Raw genomic sequence first — 15,080 nt, forward strand, 5'->3', positions numbered from 1 at the left:
TCCATTCATTTCGTGATAGTCTTTTCTTGATTCTTTCAGTCAATCCATACACAAAATTTGCCGTTTTGTCAAGCAAAAATTAAGACCTAAAGATGGTTCTTTTGTGTTTCACGAAACATCTTCCATGAATGTATGTGACTTCCACAATGAAGTACTTTAATTCTGGAGAGTATTTGAATTATACACAGTAACTATTAGTAAATCTGACTTGGTGCCTTTTTGGATTCTATTTTAAAAAATCATACTGGCATAGTTTATGATTTCCTGAGATGCTAGGTCCACATATAGCACCTGGGCATAAGAATGACCATTATAGGCACTCTGGCAAACCCCACTTGCTTCAAAACACTGACCACCTTTCTCAAAGAGCTGATATCTTCTGTATTTCTCTGAGGCTTCTCTGTTATAGGGACCAGGTGAACTTAAAAATTATCTATTTCTTTTTCCAATAGTATGGTGAGACTTAAAGGATGAGGCATTTGGGACATTCTATTATATTTTTCTTAACTTTAATTTTGTATTGGTTCATTGTAGTCATACATCTTAATAGAGTACAAGATGGTAGAGGCATACATGCACACTTCATTCTATTGTATTTTTACACCCATTTTTTTCATGTAAGATGCATAATTTTTCAAAAACTAACCAAAGAAAATAAAATACATGATAAAAATGGAGTCGCTATTCCTGATCGCTAAAGCAGTTTTGTTAAGTGATTTACAGGATAATTATATATGTGATTTATCTTCAGTATTGATGTATAAGATTATTAATTAATTTACCTAGGTTCTATTTTTATCTTTATTTATTTATTTACTTATTTATTAATTAAATTTTGTATTGGTGCATTTTAGTCATGCATCTTAAAGGGGTACAAGATGGTAGAGGCATACATACACATATCACTCAAATTCCTACCCTGTTCTCTCCACCCTCCCTCCTTTTCATGTTTGGCTTAGTTATTGACTCTGATATGTTTGTGGATGTACATCATGTACATTAGAGAATTTAGCTCTTCCCCTTTCCCATCACCCTCAGTTAGGTCTCCTGTTTTGCTCATTTATGGCTTTTCCTTCTTTGCCTAGAACTTCTATGGCCCATTTTCTTCCTAGCTTCCACATATTAAGGAAAGAATCCTTTTTTTTTTTTTTTTTTTTTTTTTTTACTTTTTGCGACTTACTAATATCACTTAGCATAATGTTGTCCAGTTCCATCCATTTCCATGAAAATGACATAATTTTGTTCTTCTTTATGGCTGATTAAATTTCATTATATACATATACCATTAGTCATTATTTACACAATGAATTCCAAATATCACTTTCCTTATATATTCCTGGTTAATCAAATAAAGTCTCATTTGGCCTTGTAAAATTCAATGTGTGGGAGTACAGGATGTAGGTGCATTTTTTTTCTGTTTTTAGCATTTTTCATATATTCATTCGGTATATTCGGGCCTTCAAATTATTTATTTATTTTTATTTATAGGAAGTTTTTTTCTTAGATTTTTAAATACATTTATTTATTTTTTATTTTTATTAGTGCATTGAATTTTTACATCATACTGGGGTAAAAAACTTGTGTATACATAAATGCACACATCACCCAGCCAGCCTCCACCCAGTCTCCACCTCAATCCCTCCCCATCCCTACCTCCCATTGGGAACCATTCCTATTGGGGAGAACAATCTAATTTACTCATTCTTAGGATTCAAATACTACTATCATCCAGGGTATTCACCACAGACACACTCATCCAGAACAATTTTAACCAATTATCTGGTAGCTTGGGACCTGGTCAAGATGACATATACAATTAATCATCAGGTGGGGACTAGCTGTGGGCAAGGTTATGACCACAAAATGGTTTAAGATTTTTTTTTCTTCAGATTATCTTTCTATTTAAAATCCATGCACATTGCTGTGAAAAGTGATTTGTCTCTGATTAGTTCAATTTACCACACATTTGTTGAACCTCTTCACTTAAAAAATACAATGCTAAACTGTACAAAGTTTCAAATGAAGCAAAACTCTTAGGGGTTTATAATCTGGTATTAAGAAACAGAGGTCCCTTAATTGCAGAGGAAGGCAGAATATAGTATGTGATATTAAGATAAATATAAGAATTATACATATAGTATTATAACTGTATGACTGAGTCAAGGAATATATCAAGGAGAGGCCTGAATTTTCCTGTATTTTAAATAATAAAAAAGAAAGATTGCAATTGGTTTTATATTATAATGAATGATCACTAATTACCACTTTCAATTAAATTTGTTTCTGATGCCCAAGACATTTCCTGAAGTTGTGAATGTGAATCGTTAATACTCTCACAGGATTTGCATTTAGCTACTTGGGTGACTGAGCTACTTTGATCAAACCCCAAATAATTTTCTGAATGGTCATTCATGTTTAGGCTGTTTATCATCTTTCTTCCCAGCTGTGGCAATGAAGATATGGTCATTCAGTGGATGAGTGTTGGCTAAATGCATTAGTAGGGAAATAATATGAATTTGCGAGAATCTTGAAATATAAATTTCATTTATTTCCTTCAAGAAAGCACACCGCACAACACTAATGACGTCCTATTTAGTATTGACCTTGGATAAAATATACCTTCGGTTCAACTTATGCTTGTGGTTAGTAGTAAACATTTATCTTGGGAAAATAATTTAATAATTAGCTCTCATATTAAGCAGAAAATTATTGTACAAACATTATTTCTATTGCCTTTATTTTTAATAAGTTAAACTTACCTGATCAATGTTTCTGTAGCAATTACTATTTGATTTTTATTGATCCTGCTTTATAATTCTAATCCTTTCTAATTGATTTATATACTGTGTAATTTAGCATGAGAAGATATAATAGTGGAGATTTTAGCAGGGTAAAAAAAAAAGATAAGAGATAAATAAGATGTGGTTGTTATTTACCACAAATTAAGTTTAAAATGAGGAAACGAGGGGTTTTTTTGTTGTTGTTTTTTTGTTTGTTTTTACCAAAGTACTTAACAGCAATATGTTATTCATTATTAGCTAATGTGGTGTAATAGTTCTGTGCTAGGTACCTCAATGCTGAGAAGTACTGTATTATTTATCACATTTTTATCTTTTATTTTTTTCTATTTAGCACTGGGGATAGATCATAGGGCTGGCCCATACCTGAGATATATATTCAGCCCTTTTTTATTTTTTAACTTTGAGACAGGGTCTCTTTGAATTGCCTCTGGTCTCAGAGTTGTTCTCTTCCTCCCTCAGGCCTCTGAAGAGACATACACCACCATGAGCAGTACTTCTCCACATTGTTGGAAAATAATCTGAGATTGGGGGTATATTTAGTGCCTTTTTATAAGTTTACCCAGGCAACAAAACATAGAGTGGAAATTCATTAATAAGTTTAATTTTACATCGGTCATTATAACGTTCATATTCTTCTCAAAATACCATACTGTATGTAATTTTACATAGTGTAAAAGCTACACTGGTTCATATATTTTATCACTGTTATGTCTTCACATCTGTTCAACCCTTATATATTTTTCTATCCTTAACTTATCCTGCATGGATTTTTTTGGTACCATTACAATGTTTCTTTTTAACTGTCTTTTCCAATTCTAGTTTCCCATCTGTGCCAACTGTTAATTTATTGCCTCTTCTCTTCAAATTCTTCCCCTATTTGTCCAGCTTTATGATATTATAGCTGAACTCTATATCCGTGTCCTTCTTGTCAACAGACACTATGTTATGGACATCTCAAAGACAAGGTGAGTAGAGGCTTGTCTTTCTAATTCAAGACTTTATTGGTTTGCTATTTTTAATCCAGAAACTAGAAAGATACTTGGCACACAGTAAACTCTTTTTTTTTTTTTTTTTTTTTTTTTTTTTTGCGGGTTTGGGGATGGAACCCAGGGGCATTCAACCTCTGAGATACAACCCCAGCCCTATTTTTTATTCTTTATTTTTAAACCGGGTCTCACTTAGTTGCAGAGGCCTCACTAAGTAGCTGAGGCGGTCTGCGAACCGCGATCCTCCAGTCTCAGCCTCCCGAATGCTGGGATTACAAGCGTGCACCACCACGTCTGGCTCAGTAAACTTTTTTAAAAAAGATGTTTGTCATACAAGGCTTAGAACTGTTTTATTCTGCTTAAAGTATGGAAACATACATATCTGGGAACTATAGGGAATGAACTTTGCCTTAATATAAATAATTTTATGAATATAGAAGTGTCTCAACACAAAATGATATAGCTGTATATGCATATAATTTCTTATAAAAATGTGTGGCTTAACAATAGGTAGCTATTACTGAACGTAAATCAGAAAAATGCAGTGTAAATGGTAAATGAAGTAACTTTGCAGAAAAATCCAAACACCAAATGTGTTTGGGGAAAATAATTGTTAAGGTCTTAAAACACTGAAATTTTATTCTTGATTTCACAGAAAAAAAAATGGTTTTGGAATGACATTTACTGCCTGGCTTCTTAAGTGCCCAGATGTTCTTCTGCACGCTACTATCAACCTTGTGCTTTTTCTTCTGACAATGTTTGAGGCTACATCAGTCCTGTAGTTGAATCAAGGCATCTAACAAAGGTGCAAGTTGACACTCCTAATTTTCAGTTTTAATCACCAGAAAATGCACGGCTGCTTGATGGAAAACACTAGCATTTAATATGAACATCTTTGTGTCAGCATTTCAGTTTTCCCTCATTGCCCCGTTTCCTTAACAAATACTCCACATTCTCCAGTGTTTAGTAGACAATAAATCAGTGATGTGGCTCATTTAACAGTCATATTGCAAAGGATTTATTTTCTCTGAAGCTTCAGAAGTTATGCCAAATACTCATTCAATTTTATGTAGTCAACCCCTCAAATCCTCTCTACAAAAAAAACATATACATATATATATATATATATATATATATATATATATATATATATATATACTATGAAACAAACAACCCCAAAGATTCTCCAGGAGAAAAATAAACTAATTAAAATCATTGATAAGGTGAGGATGCACTCCTCCTGGTCAGATACTTTCTCTCCTCTGTTCCAGATCAGGCATTCCTTTTCTGTAGCATAAATCCATCCCCTTTAGTCAAAGGGATAGTTTAACCTCCAGGGCCCAGTAAAAATCCTGTCAGATCTTAGAATCTGGGGAGTTCTGTAAACTCCAAACAGGAATTTATATACCAGAACTGGCCAATGGTCCGTCCAGCTGAGCATCCTGCTTCCCACTGCGTCTAATGATGGATGTCTTAGGAGAAAGTCATAAACTCCCCATGATGCCCTTAATTGAGAAATATAGCCATGCCAAGGATATTTCTTCTTGACTCTGATATCTGGTTAGTTCATTCCATGATGCCTGAGGCTTGATAACTATTTATCTCTATACTATGGTTATAGAAAGACTATTTTTAACAAGAGCATGCTATTAAATTTCTCATAAGCCTCTACTCCTTAATTGATTTTTATTAACTTCTGCTGATTAACAACTCACTGTAGACTTAATAAGCAATAAAGTCCATCTTTTACCTTTGCTTAAAAACTTCCAGCTAAATGCACTTAAAATAGTGATACCTCTTACCTTATGGGTTTCTTAATGTAACACTTAAGAAATGTAACCCTCTCGAAGTCAACATATAAAACTCCCCTATAATTAGTTATAGAGCATATTATTTAGTTATTAAGCTACAAAGAGAGAAAGTTCAATTCGTGACTTGTGAACATTTCAAGCCCTCTTTGTATTATTTGCTTAAACCTTTTAGGAACCCCATATTTCTTTACTAGGAGAAAATTGCCACTGAGTTGGACTGCATTAAAATGAAATATGTTTTAAAATATCCTTGCCCAGAAACTACTAACAATGTGTTAACAGTTTTTCAGGACATTGTGGACAGTGTTTTTTTTTTTTTTTTTTTGAAAACGGAAGTGCAAACTACTTTATGCAAGTCTGTATAGCATTGGTAAGCTCTTGGTAGAAAGACTGTAAGTAAACAATTGATGTCATCAAAGGAGTCAATTCATTGTCATCACCTACATAATATTGAGCAATGTAGTCAAGGTCAAAATCTTGATTAGGACTCTGCTTCTGGGGGTTAATGGCTGCTCAGGCTGGGAGATCAGGCATTTCTATGTGTTGGCAGACTAATTAAGGGGAATGATGAGCCAAAGGAGTTTTTTCCTCATCATTTTTTAAACAAGAGATTGTTCATAGCTCTGCCTGGCTTAGTAGTGAGAGGAGCTCTAAGAAACACCAAGTTTCCAATCATTCTCTGATTCTCTCTGCAAAGACATCTTGAAGTAACACTTATTTTTAGCAATGCACTATAAATTTGTTCCAGATATTCATAAAACACACAGTTATATACTAAGGGTGACCATTCTGAACAATAGCATGCTAATGATCAATTTTCTTATAACACAAAGTGAATAGAGTAAAGTTTATTTAGACATCAAAGAATGGACATAGACAGCACAAGCTACTTCATAGAGATCCTGGATTTGAATACGGTCGAGAAAGTCCTGGCTATGCAAAATAGGGCAAATAATCTTTCCTCTGCTAACCTAATTCAGAGGGTTGTTACAAAAGGATTAGGATGGGGATTACACGTGTGCTCCACCATGCCAGGCTCTCCCAAACCTATTTTATACTTTATTTGGAAACAGGGTCTCTCTAAGTTGCTGAGAGCTTTGCTAAGTAGCAGAGGCTAGCTTGAAACTGTGATCCTCTTGTCTCAGCCTTCAATGCCCGCCCTGGGATTACAAGCATTCTATTCCATGCCCAACAAGGGATTAGGACTTTTTAACACACGTTTATATTGATGTTTACATTATTACTATTATATTTTATTATTTATAAGACCAACAAACATAAATTATTATAACAGGACATTCAATAACTAAGCTAGTTTTGAGAACCAAAAAGGATTGTGAATTGTTAGAATTAAAGTAAGAGAGCAAAAGAAAAATCTCATAATAATATAGTAACATGTGGTGTGATTATGTTTAAATCAATAAGAAAATGCCAAAAAGTCTCATAAGATTACTGTGGACCTGAACATTTTTTAATCACATGGTGATGTGGCACTCATAGTAAAGTCCTAGCTCAATGCATTATCTACATATCTGTAGTTGTATAGGTGTAAACAAACCTATCACATTGCTGGTCTTACAAATACTTAGCATTTACAGTAGCGTACAGCACAAAATTGTTGAGAATAATAAAAGTGACTATGGCACCAGTTTAAGTATTTCCTACACTATACTTTTCTTGTTATTTTAAAACATATTTCTACTTTTAAAAATGATAGCTAACTGGAAATCAGTACGCCACATTATACACCAGTGGTAGGCTCATACGTCTCATGTTGTTTCATCTTTGGCTCCATCAGGTTACTCATCACATGTCTGTAATTTCATGATGCTAGACGCTAAAGTAGGAAGCTTGCAAGTTTGAGGCCATCATGGGAAATTTAGTGTGACCCTGTCTCAAAATAAAAAAATAAAAGAGACTGAGGATATAGTTCAGTGATAAAGTAGCCTTCAATTAGAACCCCAATACCTCAAAAAGGCCATCTCAAGTGACTAGCCCATATCATCTAAGTTTGGGTAAGTACTCTCAGATTATAGCCCTGTCATTAAGCAATGCATGATTGTGATGTATTTTCTTATATAGCTCATTTCATCATTTTGCTTATTTGATTCTCATACTGTAAACCATGTAAGAATTATTATTAGAAAACCTTGATAAAACAATGTTTTTTCTCTAATAACCAAGTTACCTTGTGAAATGACCTGAACATATATTTACACCATTACAAATCAATATTTGGCCAATATAAATGCCCCAGCCTGGCATCTCCCTCATGAAGGGCACAATATGGGTCCTTAAATGGTGTTGGAGCCACTCAGTTCTATGTGATGGTATTACATTATTTTAAAGAGATGTCATTTTCTCCAAGCCTATATATGTTTGTGTATGTTTGCTGCTTGGCTAAATAGATGGAGGACAAGTATTTTGCTTTGCTTAGATTTTTAATTGCAAAAGAAGTCCTTTAAATAACCTCTATTCCATGTGCCTAAGTAGAAACACTGATATTAACAAGTGTATAAGCTGACAGGTGATTTTACAAAGTTTAAAATGAGCCCAGCGTGCACTATTATAATTTGTGTGAGGGTACTGGGATGCATACGGTGTCCAAGTATGCAGAGCCTACAGGGTCAAGAATAGATTCTGGAGTATAAGATCTGCTGCATGACTTTTCCCTTGAATGTAAATATTCACACCACGTGAGTACTAATTTGCCATTAGAAGACAGTGTCTCACTTGGTGTATATCTTCAAGCTTTTAAATATTTTGGCTAAAACAACTCATGTTCAATTTTAGAAAACCTAACAAGAATTCCCAAAGTGGAATTCCTAGTCCAAGGATAAGAATGTTTTAAATAATAATAATAATAATAATAATAATAATAATAATAGTAATTTTTGACACATAACCTGTAAAATGAGACTCTTGGGATTTTTAACACCTTAACATCTTTATAACAGTGAAATCCTGTTGCAAAGAATGTCAAGGAAAGCCAGGCATAGTGGTGCATGCTGGTAATCCCTGTACTTCGGAGGCAGAGACAGGAAGATGGCACAGGTGCAAAGCCAGCCTTGCTGGCTTAGGAGACCCTTTTTCCAAATAAAAATATAAAAAATAGGTCTGGGATGTAGCCTGGAGGTAGAAGGGTTTCCAGGAACCCCAGTACCACCAAAAAAAAAGAAAGAGAATGTCAAGGATTATCTTCAAAAAATGATAACAATGGAATTCAATCTGATGAAGGCTAATAATATCTACTTCAAGCATACCAACTTCATTTACACTTTATATATCATATCTTAAACTGAAAATTTTGCATAAATTAATTCTGGGTGAATATTATACCTTAATATACATTTGATATTAGATTTTGAATATTTTTTCTATATTACATTCTGAATTTTGATTTTTTTATATTTTATAATTTTCTTATTACTTTTGTGCTTACTTCAATGCTATTTTAGCTTTTATATGGTAATATGCAAACACTGAGGTGTATATAATGCAAATGTACACTTTTTCTAATTTTGACAATAATGTTTTAATTTTGGGCACGCAAATAACCTTGAATATAATAGAATCAGAACAAATTATTTCAAATAATTGTTCATACTCTTAGCTTTTACCTGTTTTATAATATTATTAACCAATGTTTATCCCAAATCTAGAGATTTGAAAACAAATCATAGTTTCTTCCATTTTAATGTTTTAATTAATTTATATTTAATTATTTAATCCATATTATTCTTTGATGAGGCATGATTTGTGAGGCAAAATTGTTTTTATACCTGTTGTTCTTTTTTCAATTGTTTTTGCAGCAATTTTTTTATAGAGCAGCTTCCAAATTCCCACACATTATTTTAATGTGAAAAATTAACCTCTCATTCAATAATTCATGAATGGTATTTTCTGAGATATTTTACTTACCAGAATGAAGTTGTGTATTGCTGCTTGCAATCCCATTAGTTCAATTCCCTTTGACTTTGTTCTATCCTTCTATTTTTATAATTCTCTCTGACATGCTTCTTATTCTTTCTGTCTGTATCTTGTGCACCTGAAATACACAGGATGTGCAACACCAAGTCACCTGACATTTTTATAATGGAGAAATATTACTGCAGAAAACATCAGAGATTATCTTGAAATAATGACAATAATAGTGTTCAAGATGATAGAGGCTAGTAGCATCGATTTCAAGCTCACCAGTTTGTAGTTGCACTTTGCATACAGAGCCACTGGACCACCGGCTCAATCAGGGCAGGCATTTTGACAATCCTGTTCACAGCTTTCTTCCTGACTTGTAGATACTCAGCAAGTGTTTACTGAATATTGTTGAATGGTTTTAAATTCTCCAAAGAGTGCAGGAATAAAAACTTAAGTCAATATTATCCCCATTTTACTGTGGGGCACTGAGGCTCAGATGGGTTATATATCTTTTCAAATTCACAGGAGAGACTTCAGAAAAGCATGAAATCTGGGTGTGCTGAGTGGTTTTCCTTCAAAAGCATCTTAATTTCATATAGTCCTGCTGTCTGTGCACAGGGATTTGTCAGAGTATTTTTATCAGTTATTTACAACTAGAAAGCAAATGGGCACATGAGTTTCTCTGGTTTAATCAGGATTAGGGGGATAGGAGGCTATCTGATGGGCATTAGCTATCTAACCCAGGGAGGATTCCAACCATGTGTTTCATTTTAATCTATTCTGCCGAGCAAGGGAAAAATGGGAAGCAGTTGAAACATAAATTCTTTATTGTGAGTGTGCGCGTGTGTGTATGTGTGTGAGTGCGTAAGAAGGAGAATATGAATACATATGGAGGTGAATTCGAATGTAGCTTAGAATTCTTTTCTTTTCCTTACTCTTTTTTTCTTTTTTTTTTTTTTCTTTGTGTGTCAGACTGGGATCAAATCTAGGGACATTCTACCTCCAAACCCCCACCCTTAATTTTATTTATTTATTTATTTATTTATTTATTTATTTATTTATTTATTTATTTATTTATTTATTTGTTGGTACTGCGGTTCCTGGAAGCCCTTCTACCTTAGGGCTATACTCCCAGACCTATTTTATACTTTTATATTTGGAAACAGGGTCTCTTAGGCCAGTGCCGCTGGCTTCGAACCTGCGCGATCCTCCTGTCTCCGCCTCCCAAGCGCGGGGATTACAAGCGTGCACGACCACGCCCGGCTCAATACACCAATTTAAAAAAATAAAATAAATTGCCGGACGTGGTGGCGCACACTTGTAATCCCCGCGCTTGGGAGGCGGAGACAGGAGGATCGCGCAGGTTCGAAGCCAGCCGCGGGTGCTGGCTTAGGAGACCCTATTTCCAAATAAAAATGTAAAAATAGGTCTGGGAGTGTAGCCCGGAGGTAGAAGGGCTTCCAGGAACCCCAGTACCACTAAAAAATAATAAATAAATAAATAAATAAATAAATAAATAAATAAATAGGTGTATTGAAGTCATACATCATTTTTTTTTTTTTTAAAGTACTGGGGATGGAACCCAGGGGCAAGTTACCTCCGAGCTACATCTCCAGTCCTATTTAGTATTTTTATTTTTTTGAAACAAGGACTCATTGAGTTGTGAAGGACCTCACTAAGTAGCTGAGGTTGTCCACGAACTGCAGTCCTCCAGTCTCTATGTCCCGAGTGCTGAGATTATAAGCATGTGCCACCACACCCTGCTGAAGTCAGACATCTTAATGGGGTACAAGATGGTAGAGCCATATATGCACAATCACTCATTTAACCCTTCGCCAATCTCCACCCCATTTTCTCTCCCTCCCTCCTCATGATTGACTTAGTGGTTGACTTTGATATCTTTGTGAATGTACATCAAATAGATAAGGGAATTTCTCTCTTATCCCCTCTCCCATTAACCTCAGTTAAGTCTCTTTATTTGCTCATTTATAGTTTCTCCTTTTTTGTCAAGACTTCCTCCTATGACCCATTTTTCCCTAGTTTCCACATATTAGGGAGAGCATCCAATTTCTTGCATTTTATGACAAACTAATCTCACTTAGCATGATGTTCTCCAGTTCCATCCATTTTCCTGTAAATGACATAATTGTGTTCTTCATTATGGCTGAGTAAAATTCTATTATGTACACATTCCATAGTTTTGTAATCCATTCATCTGTTGATGGACATCTTGGGTGGTTCTATAGTTTGGCAATTATGAATTGTGCTGCTATAAATATGGATGCACATTTATTAGTTTGGTCCCATATGATAGATTAATTCCTATTTTTCTGAGGATCTTCCATACTATTTTTAAAAGTGGCTGAGCTAATTTGTAATCCCACCAATAATGTATTAAAATTCCCACTTCTCCACATTCTTACCAGCATTTGTTGTTGTTTGTATTTTGAATGATTGCCATTCTATTTGGAGTTAGGTGAAATCTTAGGGTAATTTTTATTTGCTTGCCTCTGATTGCTAATGATGTTTGGCAATTTTCTCATACTTTTGTTGGCCATTTGAGCTTCTTCTTTTGTGAAGTATCTATTTAGTTCATTTGCCCATATTTTGTTTGGGTTATTTGTTTTCTTAGTGTTGAGTTTCTTGAGTTCTCTGTATATTCTAGATATTAGTTCTCTATCAGAGGAATAGTTGGCAAAGTTTTGTCCCATACTATAGGCTCTCTGTTGAGGTTCTTGATAGTGTCCTTTGTTGTACAGAAACTCTTCAGTTTAATGCAATCCCATGTATCGATCTGCCTTTTAGTTTTTTGTGACTATGGATTCTTGTTGATAAAGTTTTTACCTGTGTCTAAGTGTTGCAATGTTGGACCTATGTCCTCTTCCAGGAGCTGTAAATTCTCTGGTCTGATTCCCAAGTTGTTGATCCATTTTAAATTGACTGTTTTCAAGAGTGAGAAAGTGGGGTTTATTTCCATTTTTCTACATATAGTTAACCAGTTTGCCAACACCATTTGTTGAGGAGGCTGTCTTTTTTCCAGTGTAAGTTTTTGGCCTCTTTGTCAAAAATTGTCTGTAAGTGTCTAGATTTGTTTCTAAGACATCTATTTTGTTCCATTGGTCTATGTATCTGGTTTTGTGCCAGTAACATGCAGTTTTTATTACTATGGCTTTGTAGTATAGTTTGAAGTCAAGTATTGTGATTCCTCCTGCATGTTTTTGTTTCCCCCTGAGGATTACTTTGGGTATTCTGGGATTACTGTTGTTCCAAATTAATTAACTAATTAATTAATTATTTTTTTGCAAGTCTGGGGATGGAACCCAGGGACATTCGACCTCCAAGCTACACCCACTGCCCTATTTTTTACTCTTTATTTTGAAACCAGGTCTCACTGAGTTGCAGAGGTCCTCTCTAAGTAACTGAGGCTGTCCACAAACCACTATCCTCCAGTCTCAGTCTCCCAAACACTGGGATTACAAGTTTGTGCCACCACGCCTGGCTCCAAATTAATTTAAAGACTGATTTTTCTATGTTTGTGAGGAATGACTTTGGTAATTTAATGGGCACTGCATTGAATCTATAAATCACTTTTAGAAGAATAGCCATTGTGATGATATTTATTCTGCCTATCCAAGACTATGGAAGATCTTTCTATCTTCTAAGATCTTCTTTAGTTTCTAATGTTTTCTAATTTTCTTTGTAGAGGTTTTTACCTCCGTAGTTAATTTTATTTCTAAGTATTTTATTTTTGTTGTAGGATATCCTGAGTGAAATTGTTTTCTGGATTTCTTTCTTAGTGGGTTTATGGTTGGTATACAGAAAAGCTTCTGATTTTTTTTTTTTTAGATTAATTTTGTATCCAGACACTTTGCTGAATTTGTTCATCAGTTATATAAGCCTTTTGGTTGAGTTTGTTTGGTCTTCCAACTATAGTATCATATCACCTGCAAATAGAGATAGTTTTGGTTCTTCATTTCCTATTTTTACTATTTTGATTTGCTTCTCTTGCCTTATTGCTCTGGCAAGTATCTCAAATACTATATTGAAAAGTGGTGATAATGGACATCCTTGTCTTGGTGCTGTTTTTAGGGGAAATTCTCTCAAATTTTTCCATTTAATATGATGTTGGCTTTGGGCTTATTATAGATTGACCTCATAATGTTGAGTTATGTTCCTTCTATTTCAATTTTCTGCAGTGCTTTTAACATAAATGGGTGTTGTATCTTCTCAGATGCTTTTTCAGCATCAATTGCAATGATCATGTTATCTTGTCTTTGGTTCTGTTTATGTGATATATTACAATGATTGTTTTTCACATGTGTTAACAGCCTTGAATCCATAGAATGAACCCTACTTGGTCATGGTAGATGATTTTTTATGTGATTTTAATTTTAATTTTGAAATAGGGTCTTGCTAGGTTTATGAGAGTCTCACTACTTGCTGAGACTGTCCTTGAACCTATGATTCTCCAGTCTCAGCCTCCAAAATATAGGGATTACAGGCATGTGCCACCACACACCCAGATTCTTAGAGTTCTTTTCTAGTGAGTTATTTACCACTTACCTCATAGACATTTAAAGATTTACCCATTTAAGAAAATCAGCTCACATTTGCAGACTTCATAATATTCTTGTAACTGTTTATATAACAAACTTGGGTTGTCACCTATCTTTTTACAAATGTGACATTGAATCTGTCTCTATTTCTAAAAGAATAATATTATCTATATATGTTTCATTGGCTGGAAGTTCTGCCATTTTTTCTCAGATAGTGAGAATTCCAATAAGATAGATAAGTGTTTCTTATAGACAAGTGTGTCATACATACAAGAATCACTGTGGGGCCTCAGTAAATATTTGCTGAAGTAATTGTTAGAAATGTGACTACTGTTTAGGCTTCAGAACAATAATGACATTGACCAAAGACTAAAATGATTTAAATGTCACCACACACACACACACACACACACACACACACACAATGTGCATTGCTCTACTCAATTGCCACAATAATCCAACCAAATAAATACTAGTATTATCATCTACATTTTTCTGATGAAAAATAATTTAGGCAGAATAATGTGCCCAAGATTCCACAGCTTGAAAGGAGGATTACTGAGTCTTCAATGAGATTCAATTCTAATCAGTTCTATTGGTGAGGAATGAGGCTTATTTTTTCAACCTTAATCAAATTACTGCCTCCTAAAGAATTGAGGATCAAGGATCTATGCCAGTTGTTTGTACAATATCTAAAAATAGGATTCAAGTTTCATAAATCTAGTTATTTTTATACTATATTGACTGATTTGTGGATACAACCACATCTGTCTCATCACAAGTTGTATTCCTGGAACTTGGTATAGGGTCTCTAATACTGTATGTGTTTAAAAATACTTGTATAGCCGGGCATGGTGGCGCATGCTTGTAACCCCCATGCTTGGGAGGTAGAGAAAGGAGGATCACACAGGTTCGAAGCCAGCCTCAGCTACTTAGTGAGGCTCTCAGCAACTTAGTGAGACCCTGTTTCCAAATAACAAATATAAAAGAGATCTTGGAGGATAACCC

This window comes from Muscardinus avellanarius (genome assembly GCF_963383645.1).
Source record: "Muscardinus avellanarius genome assembly, chromosome: 12".
Taxonomy (NCBI): Eukaryota; Metazoa; Chordata; class Mammalia; order Rodentia; family Gliridae; genus Muscardinus; species Muscardinus avellanarius.